Below are 18,148 nucleotides of genomic sequence, written 5' to 3'. Positions count from 1 at the left end.
TTCACCACATGCCTGCTTTATTAAGTATCTGTCAAATAAATTACTTAATATCACAAATAGAGCTTCATAAGATTTATGAATATTTTTCAAACAACACTAAGTGTAAGGATTATTTTAACTAAAGTAAGTCAAGTAAATAAAATACTAATAAATACAGAAGTTGAAAGTTTTAAAAAAGACACTCAATATGACATAGAATGTAATCATTGTGACTCTCCAGTGACAAGGTCAGAATCTTTGAGAAATGGTTAAAAAAAAAAAAAAAAAGGCCTCTCTGAAAAATAGGTAGAAATAGTTTCCAATAGAAAATGAGTTTCTTACAGAAGCAAGAAATCATGAGCAACAATATAGCTCCTGCTAAGAGCCTCTGGAAAACAAGAAAACAAAACCTATCATAGGGAATCTCCTGACCAACTGTAAGTTCCACCACACTGAACTGAAAAATCACTGCCTAAAATCCATGCAGATTAACACATTGACAAGTAAAAAATTTAATAAGTATTCAATCTTACCTCTACCTTAACAGTCAATTTTCAGTTCTCTTATTTTCCCCATTCCCATACACAAAATAAGCTTCTCCACTTTCTACACTGCCAAGCTGCGCTTGGTTGCTCAGTCGTATCTGACTCTGTGCGACCCCATGGACTGTAGCCCACCAGGCTCCTCTGTCCATGAGGATTCTCCAGGCAAGAATATTGGAGTGGGCTGCCATGCCCTTCTCCAGGGGATCTTCCCAACCCAGGAATCAAACTGGCATCTCCTGCCTTGCAGGTGGATTCTTTACCAGCTGAGCTACCAGGGAAGCCTTCTCTACCCTCTATACTTGGTAGCAATTTATACACAGCTCTGGCATTACTTTCATCACACTCTATTACTTAAGTACCTCTCTGTCACCAGATTCTGATTAAGACAGAGACGGTGTTATTAATTCATCACTATATCTACAGCACTATCACTGCATATAGTAGGTGTTTGGCGTTTGTGGAAATGAGAAAAAGGAAGGAAGAGAAAGAGCAATCTGTTTATACAAGTAAGTCACAAGGCAGTAGTTGAAGTGGTAGAGAATTCCCACAGAAATAAGGGGAGAAAAGCTTGAAAGAAGTTAAATTGCTAAAAGTTAACATGCAGATAATCCAGTGAACTTTAATATTAATTAATAAGAGAAATAAGGACTACTCAGTCTCAACCAATGGCACTCTACACAAAAGCTTACAAAGTAAGGAGCTCCATGTTGATGTCTTTATATAGCCTATATAGATGGACAGGGCATCCCCCTCCCAAAAAAAAAGGAGGGAGAGGAGCAGGGAGAGCAGAAGTGGGAAGAGAAAAAGAAAAAAATTGTTCCATACCCTAGTAGGTTTGTAAATGATTCAAACACTTCAAAAATGGTTGTCTATGGCCAATATTATTAATATTTTGAGAAAGATGTATGAGGATGTTTTACTACTAGAGGGGGAAATGTGAGATATTCTCAACAGAAATTCATTGTCATATTTTCACTTAGCAACATGACTCTAAAATGGTCAAACATGAAGTGATAAATTCATTTGTTCAGTATTTGTAACAGATACCCAAATATTTGAAAAATGATTACTTCAACATTATATATCACTATTTACATTACACAGTGTTCAGACCAGAATTAGAAGAAAAGACTATCCTATGGAAGATTCATTTTTAGCAGAGTCATACAATATGTTCATTCTCCAAGAGTGCCAAGGATTTACCTCCCTCCCCAGGAAACTTAAGGACATTCCCCATAAAATACTCTCATACCAATAGCCTGGGCTGTGTAAAGTTCATGGAAGAGAGATGTAATCTGCTATCAACACATACACAATGAAAAGTATTAAAGAATTCTAAGAGTCCTATAAAACTTGTATCTTTCTCACCAGGGAAATTCTCCCAGCACAATGACTTTCTTTTTCATAATACCAAATCAAATCAAAGCTTTAATAGCACCCACATTGTGCTCAGGTTCATCCCAAAAAACAGACTGCTCTAAAGTTCTCTAAAGGCTTTGACAAAGAAACCCAACACTTAGATGGAGCCTTATCACCTCAGAAGAAAGTCTATTCCAAAAGAGAACCATCTCCCTGGAGGTTTAGCCCATTCCAAAGAGAAGACATGCTAACTTCCCCCTTTTTATTAATTTATTGGCATGATAATTCACATCAATGTAAAGGCATTTCATCCACAATGAGCAAACTGTTTGAAAGCTAAATGCACTAAATCTTCTTTCACGGGGCCTGTAAGTATTTTTTGAACTCTTAGTGGTTTGCACTTAATGCTTTATTTTAAAGTCAGTTTAATCATTTCATAAAACCAGTATTTCTTCAGGAAGATGGATTTCATTTTACCTCTATATCTATTACCCCAGGTCAGAACTGCAATGAATTGTGATTCCATTTGAAACCACTAATACTGCACTCAAAAATCCAATTAGTAAGGGAGTCTGAAAACACAATTTTCCAAAATGACTATAGTGCTCCTACTTCCTATTCTTAAATATCTAAGAAATTAATTGAATGTCCTTACTATTTTATTTATAGATCTTTCTCAAATATTCTCAAAATAAAATTACCAGTTTTTAATTCCTACTTCCACAAAAGCTCTTTTATCGGCTTTATTTTGAACACTTAACTATTTTTTTAAATCAATGTGATAAATAAACGTTAAAAAAAAGTTCTTATGAGACTCAGAAGTCTATATAGGTTATAGCTTGATACATTTTAGAACAATAGGAACAAAGGACAAAACTATGAACGTACACTAACTCAATTATACAAAATAGATGTATGGATATGTGAATAAATATACATGTGCATGTGGTATATATACACTTTGTGAATTATCTATGAAAATAATTTAATGTCAGGCAGTTTTTATCTACCATATCACAGCCTTCTTGGCTACAGTATGATCATGAATATAAAATCGATCATTTAAATCACTAAAGTGAAACCTAGAATGGAGAAGTGGTCATGTCATAGTATCAGGAGTGGAAAGGCAATAACAGAATCCTAGAATTGGAAAGGATTTCAAAGGACATCTGATGCAGCATGGAATTTCCTTCACAGAACTGAGCGATGTTGACATGGACACTGTTAAAAGTTTTCCAACCACAGGGATCCCAGTCTTTACTTTCCCCAAGAAGCTCGTTTTCATCAGATGCCAACAACAGAATATTTTTCCTCATATCAAGCCAAAATCATCACCCTATAAACCCTCCTTTCAGGATGTAACTCGTCTGTCCTTACAGATATACCTAACCCATCTTTAACAGGTCTCAGTCTTCTAGATATAAAGGAAATGAACATGTGCCCCCCAGTCATTTCCTAGAGGACAGCCATCATTTTTACATCCCCAATACCTTAGCTATCCTTCATATCATTTAAAGACCTTGCACCATTCCAGGCCCTTCAATCTCCTCTAGGCATAATTCAATTTGCCACTATCTTAACTAAAAAATGGCATCTAGAACAGTCATACTCCACAAGTTATTACCAACATTTATTCACTAGGAAAGAGTAAAACCAAAGAACGCTGTGCTTCCTAGGCAACAAGGCTTAACATGTACTATGGAAATAGCCAGATAAATAGAAAATATAAGTCAGTTTTAACCAAAGATAGTGATGAGAAAAATGGAGGGGGAGGTAGCTTAAAATATAGTGTCATCTAGCTATTCATTCTGAAAGAAGTTAACCACACTACATGCTATTCCACAATCTAAATTACCTGAGATACTGGTAATGAGAAAGTAATATGACCAAAACTTGCTAAATTTGCAATAAGCATAGGCATATATAAAGTAATCATAGCCTTTAAAATAAATTACTTTAAATTTCATCTAAAGAATACAATGAAATAAAAATACTGGATGTAATTAAGACTGTTTAGTTTCCCTAGAGATTATACAAATCAGACATGTTAAGCATTCTAGAAACATTTGATACAATTAAGGAAATCCTATTGAAAAAAATTAGTCTGTAAAACAGAGATAATATGGGGTTAAGGAATGGCTTATTAATTACTCATTCAATTCTGAGTATAATAAATACAGCTATTACCATTTCAATTTACTAGTGGCTGAGCTCAGAAAGCTAAATCACTGCCATTCAATCTGCCTCAAGAATCTAGATCTAATCAGTATAGTCACTGCCTGCTTCATTTATTGACTCACAGAATTGTTTTAGGCTGAAAGGAATTTAGATGAAAAAAAAAAAAACACCACCAGTAAGAAGGACCGTCAGAATTAAAGACCGAAATCTGGCACCTTGTCTACTGTGCTGGAACAACCTTTCAAATATCTGAAAACAGCTCTCATATCCCTCCTTCCCACCAATCTTCTTTCCAAGGCCAATTCCTTCAATGACTTATAATAAAGGAAGGATCTCAGAACAAATTCCTACATTAAATGACTTCTGGAAATTCAGACATGTTCCTTCACATCTGAAGGGCCAGCGTAGACTATCTTGAGGGAATAAATGAGTAGCTTCCAGGAGGAGGTGTCCCCAACAAGATAAAGACTCGAGCCACTCTTAACCCTCAGTTCCTCTGCTTCAGGCAAAGCAAGAGGGGCCTGAGGGACACAGCCCGGGAGCAGAGCCAATGGGTGAGTAAGTGTGGGAGAAGCTCAGAAGGGAGGCCGTGACTGTGCCAACATCACAATCTCCAGCGGATAGCAGCTCCAGTTCAGGGGCCTCCCTTGTACCCGGCCATTCTTCAATAGCCCTCTCTACTAGGGCTCAGCCACCCTGATGGGTCTTTCCTTTTTCTGACTAAGCCCTGGGGCAAGCAGGACAGAGATTCCTCCAGAGAAAGCGCATAGCCACAGAGGGAGCTCTCCGTGAGCTGTAAAGTCATAATACCAAAGTAGATGGGCAAGTAACTTAGGACAATATTCAAGTGGCAGAATGCTATCAAAAGAGAAGCAGGAAGGCAAAAGCCTAAAATATTAGATTAGATGCTTGGGGGAAATGCTAAAGACAAAAGGATTTTTTAAGCTAGGCTTAGAATAAGGGCTTCCCTGGTGGCTCAGAGGTTAAGCATCTGCCTGCAATGCAGGGTTCGATCCCTGGGTCAGGAAGATCCCCTGGAGAAGGAAAGAAATGGCAACCCACTCCAGTATTCTTGCCTGGTGGGCTACAGTCCATGGGGTCAGAAAGAGCTGGACACAACTGAGCGACTTCACTTTCACTTTCACTTAGAAGAAGAATAAAACCAAGACAGATGTTAACAGATTCTAAACTATAAATTATGCTTCTGTCTCCACCCAAACTGGCCTCAAATCTTGCCAGCATAATAGGCTGTTTGTAAGCCGGACACTGGTAGCCTGTTAGTCAGTGTCTCCAATTGTTCCCCTGGATATCAGCTTTCTTAAAGGCCTACACTCTTTCCCACACCAGGCCTTCATCCTGCCTCAGATCCCTTTCCCCTTCTGCTGAGCCTCCCCTGATTACCCCTAGCAGACTCAGGAGAGCTCCCCTCTAGTTCCCACGGCACCAAGCCTCATGTTGCTGTGCTAACTCCTATGGGATATGATTGTTTCTTGGTGTGCTTCCCTCCAAAACACAGTGAGCTCTCAAAAGCGGTATCTTTGTATTCCAAGAATCCAGCATAGCGTCTGGCTCACAGCTTAGCAAATGAATGAATCAAATGGGGGAAGTAGGATAAGTGAAGTGTCAACCACCTGCCAGGTTTTGTGTCATATGTCTTTCATCTCTTTTCTACTGACTAGTGACAGACATACAGAACACGGTGCCTGAAGCACACTGATTGATCAATAAAATCAATTGACTGAATAAATCAAGTAAATATACATGAAAAGAGCTTTGACAGGTTCAGCAAAGTGATATGGTCATGACTATGAAGGTCCCTTTCAGTGTCAAGATTCTGTGGAATTTTAAAAAGCTGTATTTACACAAATTTTCCAGAAGATTTGGGGAAAAGAGAAGGGAAACAAGCCTTTATTGAGAGGCTACAATTTTGTTAGGCACTTTATATATGATATTTGATTTGTTTTTCATAATAATTCTGGGAAGTTGAGATTATAATCCTCATTTGATAGATAAAGAAACCAATGATAGACACACAGAGACAAAATTTGAACTCAGATGAGCCTGATCCCAGTCCTAAGCTTTTCCCCCACTGCACACCTGAATTCCTGGGAGGAACACAAGTCTCCCTTCCCTATCACTCCACTCCAAGAAAAAGGAGTTCTGAAACAAGCCAAGGTTCAACTGGGTTATGATTCCAGAGGGTGGAGCTTTCAATGGGAAGCATGAAGAAATGAAAGAACTCTGCCTTCCCTTGAGAATATCCCCTTTTCTTTGTTGAAAGGTTCACAACTCTTCCCCTGTTCCTCCCATTAGTCTGGAAGGATAATTTTAGGGCCTCTTTTACTTTTCCTGTTCTCTAAAAGGTCAAGTGGCAATCAAGTTATAATTAAGAGGAAAGAGGGCAAGGAGGCAACACCACCGTTGACATGAGAGGCCTTAAATTAGAAGGGGAAGCAGCCCTGAAGCTTCTTACATCCCCTGCAAGCCTACTCACCAGGTTGTAAGCCTACATAGAGAGGGTAACCAAAGTACTAATTAGCAATACAGATGTTCCTTTGTCTGGAATGTCTTCTGTGTAGGATGGTGGCATCCAATTGAGGTGACAAGGTTTCATCAAAACAACAGGACTTACAAGTTGACTTAAACAAATAATGTGAGGCCTGCAACAGATGGTCTTGGGACAACAGGCTATCCTCATGCAAAAGGACGAATCTAGACACTTACCCTACACTTATCCAAAAACTAACTCAAAATGGATCAAAGGCCTAAATACAAGAGCTAAAACCACAAAACTCTTAGAAAAAAAAAATACAAGTAAATCTTCACGACCGTGAATTAGGCAACAATTTTTTACACATGACATCTAAAGCCAAGCAAGTGTTAGTCACTCAGTCATGTCCTACTCTTTGTGACCCCATGGACTGTAGCCCACCAGGCTCCTCTGTCCATGGGATTCTCCAGGCAAGAGTACTGGAGTGGGTTGCCATTCCCTTCTCCATTAAAGCCAAGCAATCAAAGTAAAAACGTTATTGAATTTCATAAAATTAAAACCTTTTTTTCCTCAAAAGACACTACCAGGCAACAACCAAAAAGACAACATTCAGAATGGGAGGAAAAGTTTGTAAATCATACATCTGATAAGGGTCTAATATTCAGAAAATATAAAGAACTATTACAACTCAAGAATAAAAAAATAATTCAAATTTTAAAAATAAACAAAGGAGTTAAATAGCTACTTCTCCAAAGAAGATATACAAACAGCCAATGACGTCCAACATCATTAGTCATAAGGGAAATGCAAACCCAAAGTATAATGAGGTATCACCTCACACCTGCAGAGATGGCTATAATCAAAAAGATGGATTGGTGATGGTGTGGAAAATGAGATTCCTCACACAAACTGGTGGAAACGCAAAATGGTGCAACTATTAACTACTTTGGAGTACAGTTTGGCAGTTTTCAAAAAGTCACACATAGAAATGACCAGCAATTCTACTCCTGGATATCCTAGATATATACTTAAGAGAAATGAAAAGATGTGTTCACACAAAAACTTATACATAAATATTCACAGTAGCATTATTCATAATAGCAAAAAAAGAAAAAGAAACAACCAAAATCGCCATCTACTGATAAATGGATAAAAACAATGTGGTATATCCATACAGTGGAATTTTACTTGGTTATAGAAAAGAATGAAGGACTAATACATACTACAACAGAAATGATTCTTTAAAACATCATGCTAAGTGAAAGAAGCCAAATGCAAAAGGGTCCATATTGTACGATTCCATTTATACAAAATGTCCATGATAACAGGCAAATCCATAGAGAAAGTAGATTAGTGCTTGCCAGGGGCTAGGGGAAGGGAGAATGGGAAGTGACTGCTAACAGATGTGAGGTTTCTTTAGGGGGTTATGAAACATTCTAGAACTAGATAGTGGTGATGATTCCAAAACCTTGTGATGTACTAAAAACTTACTTTTATACTTTAAAAACAAATTATAGGTATCTTAATTATATCTCAATTTTTTTAAAGTGAGCTGCAAGTATAAAAAGGAGCTAAGTGTACACATTATAACATGTACTATCAAAGAGATACGACAGAAAAGCAATTAAGTTAACTTGAAAATCACTGCTGGACATTGGTGTTTACTTTCATAATAACAAATATGAAAAGTACTGCATTTTTTGTCATAAGTTGCACACCAACATAAAGAAGACTGAGAGGAAAAATTAATTTGATTTCCATGAAAAACCGTCCAAGGATATTTATTTGCTTTCTTCCCAATATCTCGGCTGGTTGGAAGCTGAACTCCGTGGAGCAGATATAAGAGCCTCTATGTTAGATTTGCTGACAGCAAACAGACTTGAAAGAATTCAAGTATAAGAAACTGAGCCTCAGATGAGCTGCCTTTGGTAAATGGTAAATGGATTCTCTCCTAGCAAGCTCTGTTGCTGCAGACAAGCATTCCACCATGATAACGACAGAGTAACAGAGTAGAACTTTTCAATTACCAGCATTTCAACCTTAGAGACTGGATGAACATCTTCTATAGGGCTTTTTCTTAGATTCTCTGAATGAATATGTATGAGTCCAAACGACCAGTTTTTCCAGGTAAACACAGCTCATGTTAAGAATATTGAATTACAAATAAACTCTGCACACATACAATGTAAAATCAAAAATATAAGACAGTATTCTATTAACTGTACCTGGAACATTGTAGCACCGACTAAATACTTGCTGAATGAAGCTTCTATACTTAAAGTTGTGATTTAATCACTAAGTCGTGTCCAACTCTTTGTGACCCCATGGATTGTAGCCTGCCAGTCTCCTCTGTCCATGGATTTCCCAGGCAAGAATACTGGAATGGGTTGCCATTTCCTTCTCCAGGAGATATTCCTGACCCAGGGATCAAACCTGGGTCTCCTGCATTGCACGTGGGCTCTTTACTAGCTACTAAATAATTTAGATCAAATAATAAGGCAAACAATTTCTAAATCAACCTGTCTTCATCAATAAGGTGTTTTTTACTTGCATTATTCCTGATGTTATACCTCACATCCTCACTGATAGTCCAACTGAAAAGTCAATGGTTATTAACAAAGATATTTAGTTTATTATAAGTATTAATAGAAAGGATAGTTTGAGTTAATTCTAATAATTACTGCCCCTCATCTTACAAAACATCCTGAAATGAAACAACTTTGGGTCAATAAAACTGCAGGAATTTGTGAGGTGATTAGTCATTCACCTCACAATTTATTTTAGTTAATAAACTAAGAAAAGATATATTGATACAGTTGTTAACTCGTCACATTCTGAACCCTAAGATCCAAGCAAAACACAATTCACCTCTGATCCCTACTGGAGCTCCACAGGAAGGGAAATTCTTCCTGAAGCACATCTTAAAGCATACTAATTTACCAATGTCTGGAAGGTCAGCAATTAATTCTACAACGCATTTTCCCTTTTTATATCCTCTGACAAGAACAGGGAAATCATTTCTCAGTATCTAACAACTGCAGGTGCTTGAAACACTATATAGAACCGTGAGGTAGATAAAAGAAGTAGAAAATATCTTCAGAGATCACATCTTCTCTTTCAGAACACTTCTAAAAGTCTCTAAGGATACAGTTCTACAAGTTCACAGTGTACAACAGACACTAGCAGGAAAAGTCTTCATTGGTCTTTTACGGCGTGTAAGCTCTTTTCTTCTATCTTCAAGGAGACAGGAAGATGACATGAATATCAACCTTTATATTATCATCCTTTAGGTTTTTTATTGGAAATCACACTACTCAATTCACTTTCACTTTCATGAACTCTTCCTTGATTTGCTGACATCACAAAATAACATTTTTAAAGAAAATGTAATTTGTTAACTGGTCTCTGTATGAAAAAGACTTCCTAAGCATAAAAAGTAATGAATCAAAAAGGAAAAGGTTAATGAGTAGACCATATAAAATTGTTTTAATTTCTATAAATCAAAAACCACCATAAGTTAAATGAAAAGGCAATTATAAAAAAATTTTTTTAAAAAAAAAGGCAACTATAGGAGAAATGCCCCAACATGACAAGCAAGGGTTAATATCCTTACTCTATAAAGAGTTTACACAATTCAGTGTCTGGCCTAGACAGTGCCACCCCGACCCCAACCCCCACGTTCCCCTCCTCATCCATACAAGAAATTGCTAGGTTCCTTTTTAAAAAACATTATAGTTTCTCAGAGCTTTCAGGATCAGTCTGCCTCTTTCTTCTGCCTTAGTTCCTTGCCTCCTATCTGGATGCTCTCCTTCTCCTAAGGCCTGTTAGCCAGGAGACTCAGATAAATAACCTGATCTTGACCAGATTTTCCCCAAGATTCAGCCTCTGCAACACAGCTTTCTACATTGCTCTGCCGTCTTCAGGCAAGTAACAACTCATCCCAGGCTCCAGGATACCAACTAATTCAACTATTCCAACTAATTCCAGCCAAAGTCCAGCATACTGGCTCCTCTTGCCTGGACCAGAAAGACGAAATCAAACTAAACAATTAACAAAAAGCTGAAAGGAAAGTGAAAGTGAAGTCTCTCAGTCGTGTCCGATTCTTTGCGACCCATGGACTGTAGCCTACCAGGCTCCTCTGTCCATGGGATTTTCCAGGCAATACTACCGGAGTGGATTGCCATTTCCTTCTCCAGGGGAATCTTCCAACCCAGGGATCGAACCCAGGTCTCCCTCATTGTAGACAGACACTTTACCGCCTGAGCCACCAGGGAAAAGCTGAGACTCCATGTAAAACAATCAAAGAACTTGTGCAGGCAATTCATAGAAAAGAAACAGCTAATAGCTAATTACAAGATTTTTTAATGCTTCAGTTCAGTTCAGTCGCTCAGTTGTCTCCAACTCCTTACGACCCCATGAATTGCAGCACGCCAGGCCTCCCTGTCCATCACCAACTCCTGGAGTCCACCCAAACCCATGTCCATTGAGTTGGTGATGCCAACCAGCCATCTCATCCTCTGTCGTCCTCTTCTCCTCCTGCCCCCAATCCCTCCCAGCATCAGTTGAGTTCAGTTCAGTCTCTCAGTCATGTCCGACTCTTTGCGACCCCACGAATCACAGCACGCCAGGCCTCCCTGTTCATCACCATCTCCCGGAGTTCACTCAGACTCACGTCCATCGAGTCCGTGATGCCATCGAGCCATCTCATCCTCTGTCGTCCCCTTCTCCTCCTGCCCCCAATCCCTCCCAGCATCAGAGTCTTTTCCAATGAATCAACTCTTCACATGAGGTGGCCAAAGTACTGGAGTTTCAGCTTTAGCATCATTCCTTCCAAAGAACACCCAGGACTGATCTCCTTCAGAATGGACTGGTTGGATCTCCTTGCAGTCCAAGGGACTCTCAAGAGTCTTCTCCAACACCACAGTCCAAAAGCATCAATTCTTCGGCACTCAGCTTTCTTCACAGTCCAACTCTCACATCCATACATGACTGCTGGAAAAACTATAGCCTTGACTAGATAGACTTTTGCTGGCAAAGTAATATCTCTGCTTTTGAATATGCCATCTAGGTTGGTCATAACTTTCCTTCCAAGGAGTAAGCGCCTTTTAATTTCATGGCTGCAGTCACCATCTGCAGTGATTCTGGAGCCCAAAAAAATAAAGTCTGACACTGTTTCTACTGTTTCCCCATCTATTTCCCATGAAGTGATGGGACCAGATGCCATGATCTTCGTTTTCTGAATGTTGAGCTTTAAGCCAACTTTTTCACTCTCCTCTTTCACTTTCAAGAGGCTTTTTAGTTCCTCTTCACTTTCTGCCATAGGGTGGTGTCATCTGCATTTCTGAGGTTACTGATATTTCTCCCGGCAATCCTGATTCCAGCTTGTGCTTCTTCCAGCCCAGCGTTTCTCATGATGTACTCTGCATAGAAGTTCAATAAAGCAGGGTGACAATATACAGCCTTGACATATATACATGACATACAGTCTGTTGTTCCATGTCCAGTTCTAACTGTTGCTTCCTGACCTGCATACAGGTTTCTCAAGAGGCAGGTTCAGGTGGTCTGGTATTCCCATCTCCTTCAGAATTTTCCACAGTTTATTGTGATCCACACAGTCAAAGGCTTTGGCATAGTCAATGAAGCAGAAATAGATGTTTTTCTGGAACTCTCTTCCTTTTCCCATGATCCAGCAGATGTTGGCAATTCGATCTCTGGTTTCTCTGCCTTTTCTAAAACCAGCTTGAACATCTGAAAGTTCACGGTTCGTGTATTGCTGAAGCCTGACTTGGAGAATTTTGAGCATTACTTTACTAGTGTGTGAGATGAGTGCAACTGTGTGGTAGTTTGAGCATTCTTTTGCATTGCCTTTCTTTGGGACTGGAATGAAAACTGACTTTTCCAGTCCTGTGGCCACTGCTGAGTTTTCCAAATTTGCTGGCATATTGAATGCAGCCCTTTCACAGCATCATCTTTCAGGATTTGAAATAGCTCAATTGGAATTCCATCACCTCCACTAGCTTTGATCATAGGATGCTTTCTAAGGCCCACTTGACTTCATATTCCAATAGAAGATGTGAGTTACAATGAGATAATATTTTTATCTGTGAAATTTGAAGATTTTTTAAAATAATAATGCTAACACAGATGTCATAAAAGTGACAGCAAGATGGTAAACTGGTATAATCTTTCCAAAGGTAGCAGTATGTTTGAAGAGTATTCATCTGTCCTTTGACTCTGTAATTTCATTTTCAGGAACTGATCTTCAGTAATCAAAAATCTACTTGAAAGATTTAACTATAAAGAAATTCATCTCTACATTTCTGTATTTGAAATATAACTATCAAACAATAAGTAAATTACAAATAATGGTTCATCCATAGTGTCATTATGGGGCAAATAAAAATGATATAGTAAGAGCTGATTCCTCTATAGCCCTGATTAAGTAACATTCACTGTCCAAAGCAGTTAACATGTATTAACTCATTTACTCCTCCAACAGCATGAACAGAACTTGTAAGGTAAGTAGGTGTTAGTATCATCTTCTTTTCACAGCTGAGGAATCTGAGGCACAAAAAGTTAAGTAGCTGGTTTAAAGTTACACTGGCACAGATTCATATGCCCTTATCTGAAATCCTAAAATCCAAAAGCTCTGAATACCACATGTTCTCATAAATTTGTGGCAAATCCATTTCTTGGCAAAACCTGACCTGAACTCATGTAAAAGTATGTATAGTCTTTACTTATCTCACTTAGAGTGAAGTTTTCTTTCTAAAGAAAAATTAACGTGTTTGATTACAGAGTGCTGCCCAAAACCACACCAGAAGGGATGCAGTTTATAAACCATGTTGTCCTTCTATAATCTAAAAAATGCTGAATCTTAAAGCACAGCTAGCCCCATGGGTTTCAGATAAGGAACTGTGGCAGAACTGAAATTCAAATCTCTCCATCTGCCTTGGCTCTGGAGTTTGTGCTCTTAACCACGATAGTTATTCTGAGATCATTTAATGGAATAGGAAAATCTTTATAATAAAAACATATAGGTATTTATTAACTACATACTATGTATCAGACACACGGAGAAAATTAAAATTGTGATGATGCTACTAAGGAGATATACTTGGTATCAGAAAAGTTTATACCCTGAGGGGTGTTGTCCTAGACAGAGTGGTCAGTGGCAGCTTTTCTGGGAATCATCTGACCTGAGAAGTGAAGGATGAGCAAGAGTTAACAAGATGAGGGAAGAGAATACCTGGAAGGAGAAGAGCATGTGCAAAGGCCCTGTAGTAGGAGGGAAAATGGGAGACAAAGGACTCAGTGTAACTGGAACACAAAGAACAAGCGAAGCCTGGTGTAAGATAAGGAGCTTCCCTGGTGGCTCAGACGGTAAAGAATCTGCCTGCAGTGCAGGAGACCTGAGTTCGATCCCTGGGTTGGTAAGATCCCCTGGAGAAGAGAACAGCTACCCACTCCAATATTCTGGCCTGGAGAATTCCATGGACAGAGAAGCCTGGCAGGCTACAGTCCAGTTCAGTTCAGTTGCTCAGTTGTGTCCAATTCTCTGTGACTCCATGGACTGCAGCAAGCCAGGCCTCCCCATCCATCACCAACTCCTGGAGTTTACTCAAACTCATATCCATTGAGTTGGTGATCCCATCTAACCATCTCATCCTCTGTCACCCCCTTCTCTTCCCACCTTCAATCTTTCCCAGCATCAGGGTCTTTTCAAATGAGTCATTTCTTCGCATCAGGTGGCCGAAGTATTAGAGTTTCAGCTCAAGCATCAGTTCTTCCAATGAATATTCCTTTAGGACTGATTTCCTTTAGGATGGACTGGTTGGATCTCCTTGCTGCGCAAAGGACTCTCAAGAGTCTTCTCCAACACCACAGTTCAAAAGCATCAATTCTTCGGCGCTCAGCTTTCTTTATAGTCCAGCTCTAACATCCATACATGAATCCTGGAAAAATCACAGCTTTGACTAGACGGACCATTGTTGAAAAAGTAATGTCTCTGCTTTTTAATGGTCATAACTGTTCTCCCAAGGAGCAAGCATCTTTTAATTTCATGGCTGCAGTGACCATCTGCACTGATTTTGGAGCCCCGAAAAATAAAGTCTGTCACATGGGGCCGCAAATAGTCAGACATGACTGAGAGATTTTCACACTATAGAGGAGGTAGATGCTACAGGACCTTATAAGTGGAATAACATTTGCCCCTATTTGCCTGAGCGACATTCCCAGTGTAATTAATATTCTCTTTTACTCTCAAAGGTATCTTGGTCTGCGTAATAAAGTATATGGTCACCCAATTTATAGACCACATTAAAGAGTGGTACCTTTATCCTAAAAGTAGTAAGAAATCCTGACAGACTTTAAGCAAGGGAGAGGAGAAGGGTATCATAATGAAATTTTAGTTTTCAAAAGATTTCTCCTACTGCAGGGTAAGAATAGATGAGAATATTGAAAGGATAGGTGAATACCTTCAGATTAGTTTGGAGGCCACTACAGGAGACCAAGCAAGAGACCATGACAGCCTGGTCTAGGGTGACAATGATAGAGACTAAAAGAAGTGGATGGAATTCAGTCTGGTTTGAACATAAAATGAACAGAACTTGATGATCTGGACATGGAAAAAGAGTCCATGACTTTTGGCTTGCAAACTAGGTGGATGTTGGTATGATTCACTGAGATAGGAATATGAGAGAGTTACATGAGCTAGCTAGTTAAATGTGTGAGGCATCTGCATGGCAGTTGCAATGTGAAGTGGGGGGAACCTGAAAGGGTGCCTAAAACTAAGAATGTTTAAGTTTGAAACGATGTTTCTTTCCATTGGCAGAGCCCTCTTCTCATGCACGACCATATTTTCCGGTTGGATACTGCAGCAGTTCAGTGGTCAGACAAAAGAGAAGGTTCTCCCCTTGGCTGGTAGTGTGGGACCTGGAGAATTAAACCACGCGCAGCATATAAAGATCCCTTAAAACTAAACCCCAAGTGCTTGACATTTACGGTTCACAAAGCAGTTGCACATACAGGCTCCTTCAAACCCACCACACTTTGTAAAATTATACTCTACATTTACAGATGAGGAAACTGAGGTAGAGCGCTTAAATTACCTGTCCACACAGAGGCTCCTCTTAACGGCATACTATCTATCTCCTTGTACGTGCACCCACTGTGTGCAAGGAACTACCCTAAGTGCTGTAAGGGAGAGCTGTATCATATAATGAGGTCCTCCTAGGTGCCAGGCTCTAGGAGAGTAAAAAATGAGAGAAGGCGGATAGCGGAAGGGAAGCCACAAATTCAGAACTTTTAAGGATGTGCTATACTTACCCTAGAGTATGTTCGCTTTAAATTTCAAAAAAGGTTCACGTCCCAAGGTGGGGGTCAAGGTGAGAAGGTGAAGATGAACCAGGGACCACCCCAAACGCCGACCCAGGGAAAATGGGGTCTCAACGGCTGGGCCCCAGGACACACTACGAGGGGACGCCGGGAGCCGCCAGCCGACAGGGCAGCGGAGGCCCAGCGGCCGGTTTGCCGGCGCGTTACCATAGCAACGGCCGGGCCAGCTTCGGCCTGGGGCCCTCCCGCCCATCCCGCGGGGCCGGCCCATCCCGCGGGGCCCGCCCTGCGCCGCGACGCCAGGGGCCACTCACCCGGGCCCGCGGGCGGGCTGGCTTCTGACTGGCGTGCACACTCCGCCCCGGTGGTCGCCGAGCCCGCAACTCCGCAACTGGAGAAACTTTTCGGCCGGCGGGGCAACCGCAGGGAGGTGTACGGGGGCCGCCTGGGGACAAAGTGCGTCGGCCGGCGCGAAGCCCCTCTCCCCGCAGCCGGGCTGACAAGGAGGGAGACCCCCAGGTGCGCTCAGGGGCGTCCCCGCGAGCAGCTTCTCCTAGAGCTGGACCTGAGAACCCTATCTCAGGTACAGAGAAGCAGACACGTATTACAGGAAATTAAACCTTTATAGCAATGAAATCACCGAACTGAGAGGATATCCAGGCCATAGTTCTCGCTCAGGGCCCGAGGCTTTCTGGGGCAGCCAGTTGGAGCTGGTGCTGTAAGCCTCGCACCGCAGTGGGGTCAGAACTGGCCTAAAAGTCAGGAAAATGAATATCGGTGCTGGGGGAAGGCCTCCGAAGTGCATGGTGTTTGTCCCCACAGAGGGGCTGAGAAGGCTCTTGACAGATCAAAAGGCAATTCCCATAAATATGTGTTAGCCGCAAAGCTCTGTGGACCATCTGAATGCATGCCCCCTGCAATAAAGGCTAGAAACACGGACTCCAGCTGTATGCTAATGTATTTCTGACCTGATCTAGGAATGGCTTCTGTGGACACGGGTCCTGCTCTTTAGCAGCTGGGGGGAAAGAAATTCAACTTTCCTGACACTAGCCTAATTATTCAGACAGATGTCCTCTACAGTTTATTTGATTAATAGCCAAGAACTTGGTACAGAGGTCGATTCATTTCACTTCTTAGAGGCAGAAGTCCACCTTTGGCAATGGGTTCCTCCTGTCAGTTTCACCTGACAACTCATAATGGCTGCTAATGAGCAACTGGTAACTTCAGTATTACAAATTTTTCAATAATGCCCACCATGTCCTATACCCTAGAACTTTGGGGTACTGGCCATACTTTGTTCTGAAGAAGTACAGAACTGTTGTCTAACAAGGGTCTGGAACAGCGTGCAAGGATTTTCTCTCTGCCTGTCTCCCCCAACCCTGCCTTTAGCCAAGCATGACTGTTGGTGCCACAATGTCCAACAAACGAAGATAAACTCTACCATCTGCTTCACTGAGCTGTGAAGTGCATGAATCTGCCTTTAATCAGCAGCTGCGTAGTCTTACACTCCCAGCCCTACCAAGAAATAACTTTAAACTGTCTGCTTTCTCATGCCTGGGTGGCGAGAAACAGCAGTTAGAGAATTGAAAGGTATGCACATAACCTCCTCCTCTATCAATGCATAGTCTCTAGGTCAAGTAAGTCCCAAACCTGCTATAAATCAGAGACGTCTGGGGTTTCTATTTGTTTTGATTTGTATTTAAATACATATTCATAGGACACACTTCCAGGAATTCTGATTAAGTAAATCTCATGAAATCATTTTTAAAAGATCTTCCATGTGAGCTTGATGCAAAACTACAAAGCGAGGTTGGGAAACCACTAGGCTATGTTTTATTCTGAATTAAGCCAGACCATCAGAAAAGCTGTTTGTACCACTTTTTCTTCACCCTTACAAAATAGTCTCTAAGTCGTCCTTTACCCTTATGCCATCTGCTTATGTTAACAGATAAGGTTTTAAAAAATATGCATGATACCTCTGAATTTACTGGAGGGATTATAATATTTTAAGAATTATATTTATTACATCCCAGTAGCAGAATCCTGGTCTTCCCAGGTGGCTCAGCTGGTAAAGAATCCGCCTGCAATGCAGGAGACCCCGGTTGGATTCCTGGGTCGGGAAGTTCCCCTGGAGAAGGGATAGGCTACCCACTTCACTATTCTTGGCTTTCCCCCATTGCTCAGATGGTAAAGAATCTGCCTACAATGCAGGAGACCTGGGTTCAACCCCTGGGTTGGGAAGATCCCCTGGAGGAGGCCT

The 18,148-nt window shown here is 40.7% G+C and overlaps 1 protein-coding gene across 3 annotated transcripts in view; it reads right to left on the bottom strand.

Moving 5' to 3' along the window:
• Positions 1 to 16,104, bottom strand: part of STK33 (serine/threonine kinase 33) — a 192,084-nt gene extending 175,980 nt beyond the window's left edge. For 2 of the 3 annotated variants that reach the window (XM_040258431.1, XM_040258433.1), the window contains exon 1: positions 15,880 to 16,082. The gene's annotated coding sequence lies outside the window, so the exon portion shown is untranslated. Of the gene's footprint in view, positions 1 to 15,879 lie in introns of all 3 variants that reach the window. The other variant, XM_040258432.1, reaches the window with a different exon arrangement.
• Between the last annotated feature and the right edge of the window lie 2,044 nt (positions 16,105 to 18,148).

This window comes from Oryx dammah, unplaced genomic scaffold, assembly GCF_014754425.2.
Source record: "Oryx dammah isolate SB20612 unplaced genomic scaffold, SCBI_Odam_1.1 HiC_scaffold_17, whole genome shotgun sequence".
Taxonomy (NCBI): domain Eukaryota; kingdom Metazoa; phylum Chordata; class Mammalia; order Artiodactyla; family Bovidae; genus Oryx; species Oryx dammah.
This window is presented reverse-complemented; position numbering and strand designations above follow the sequence as displayed.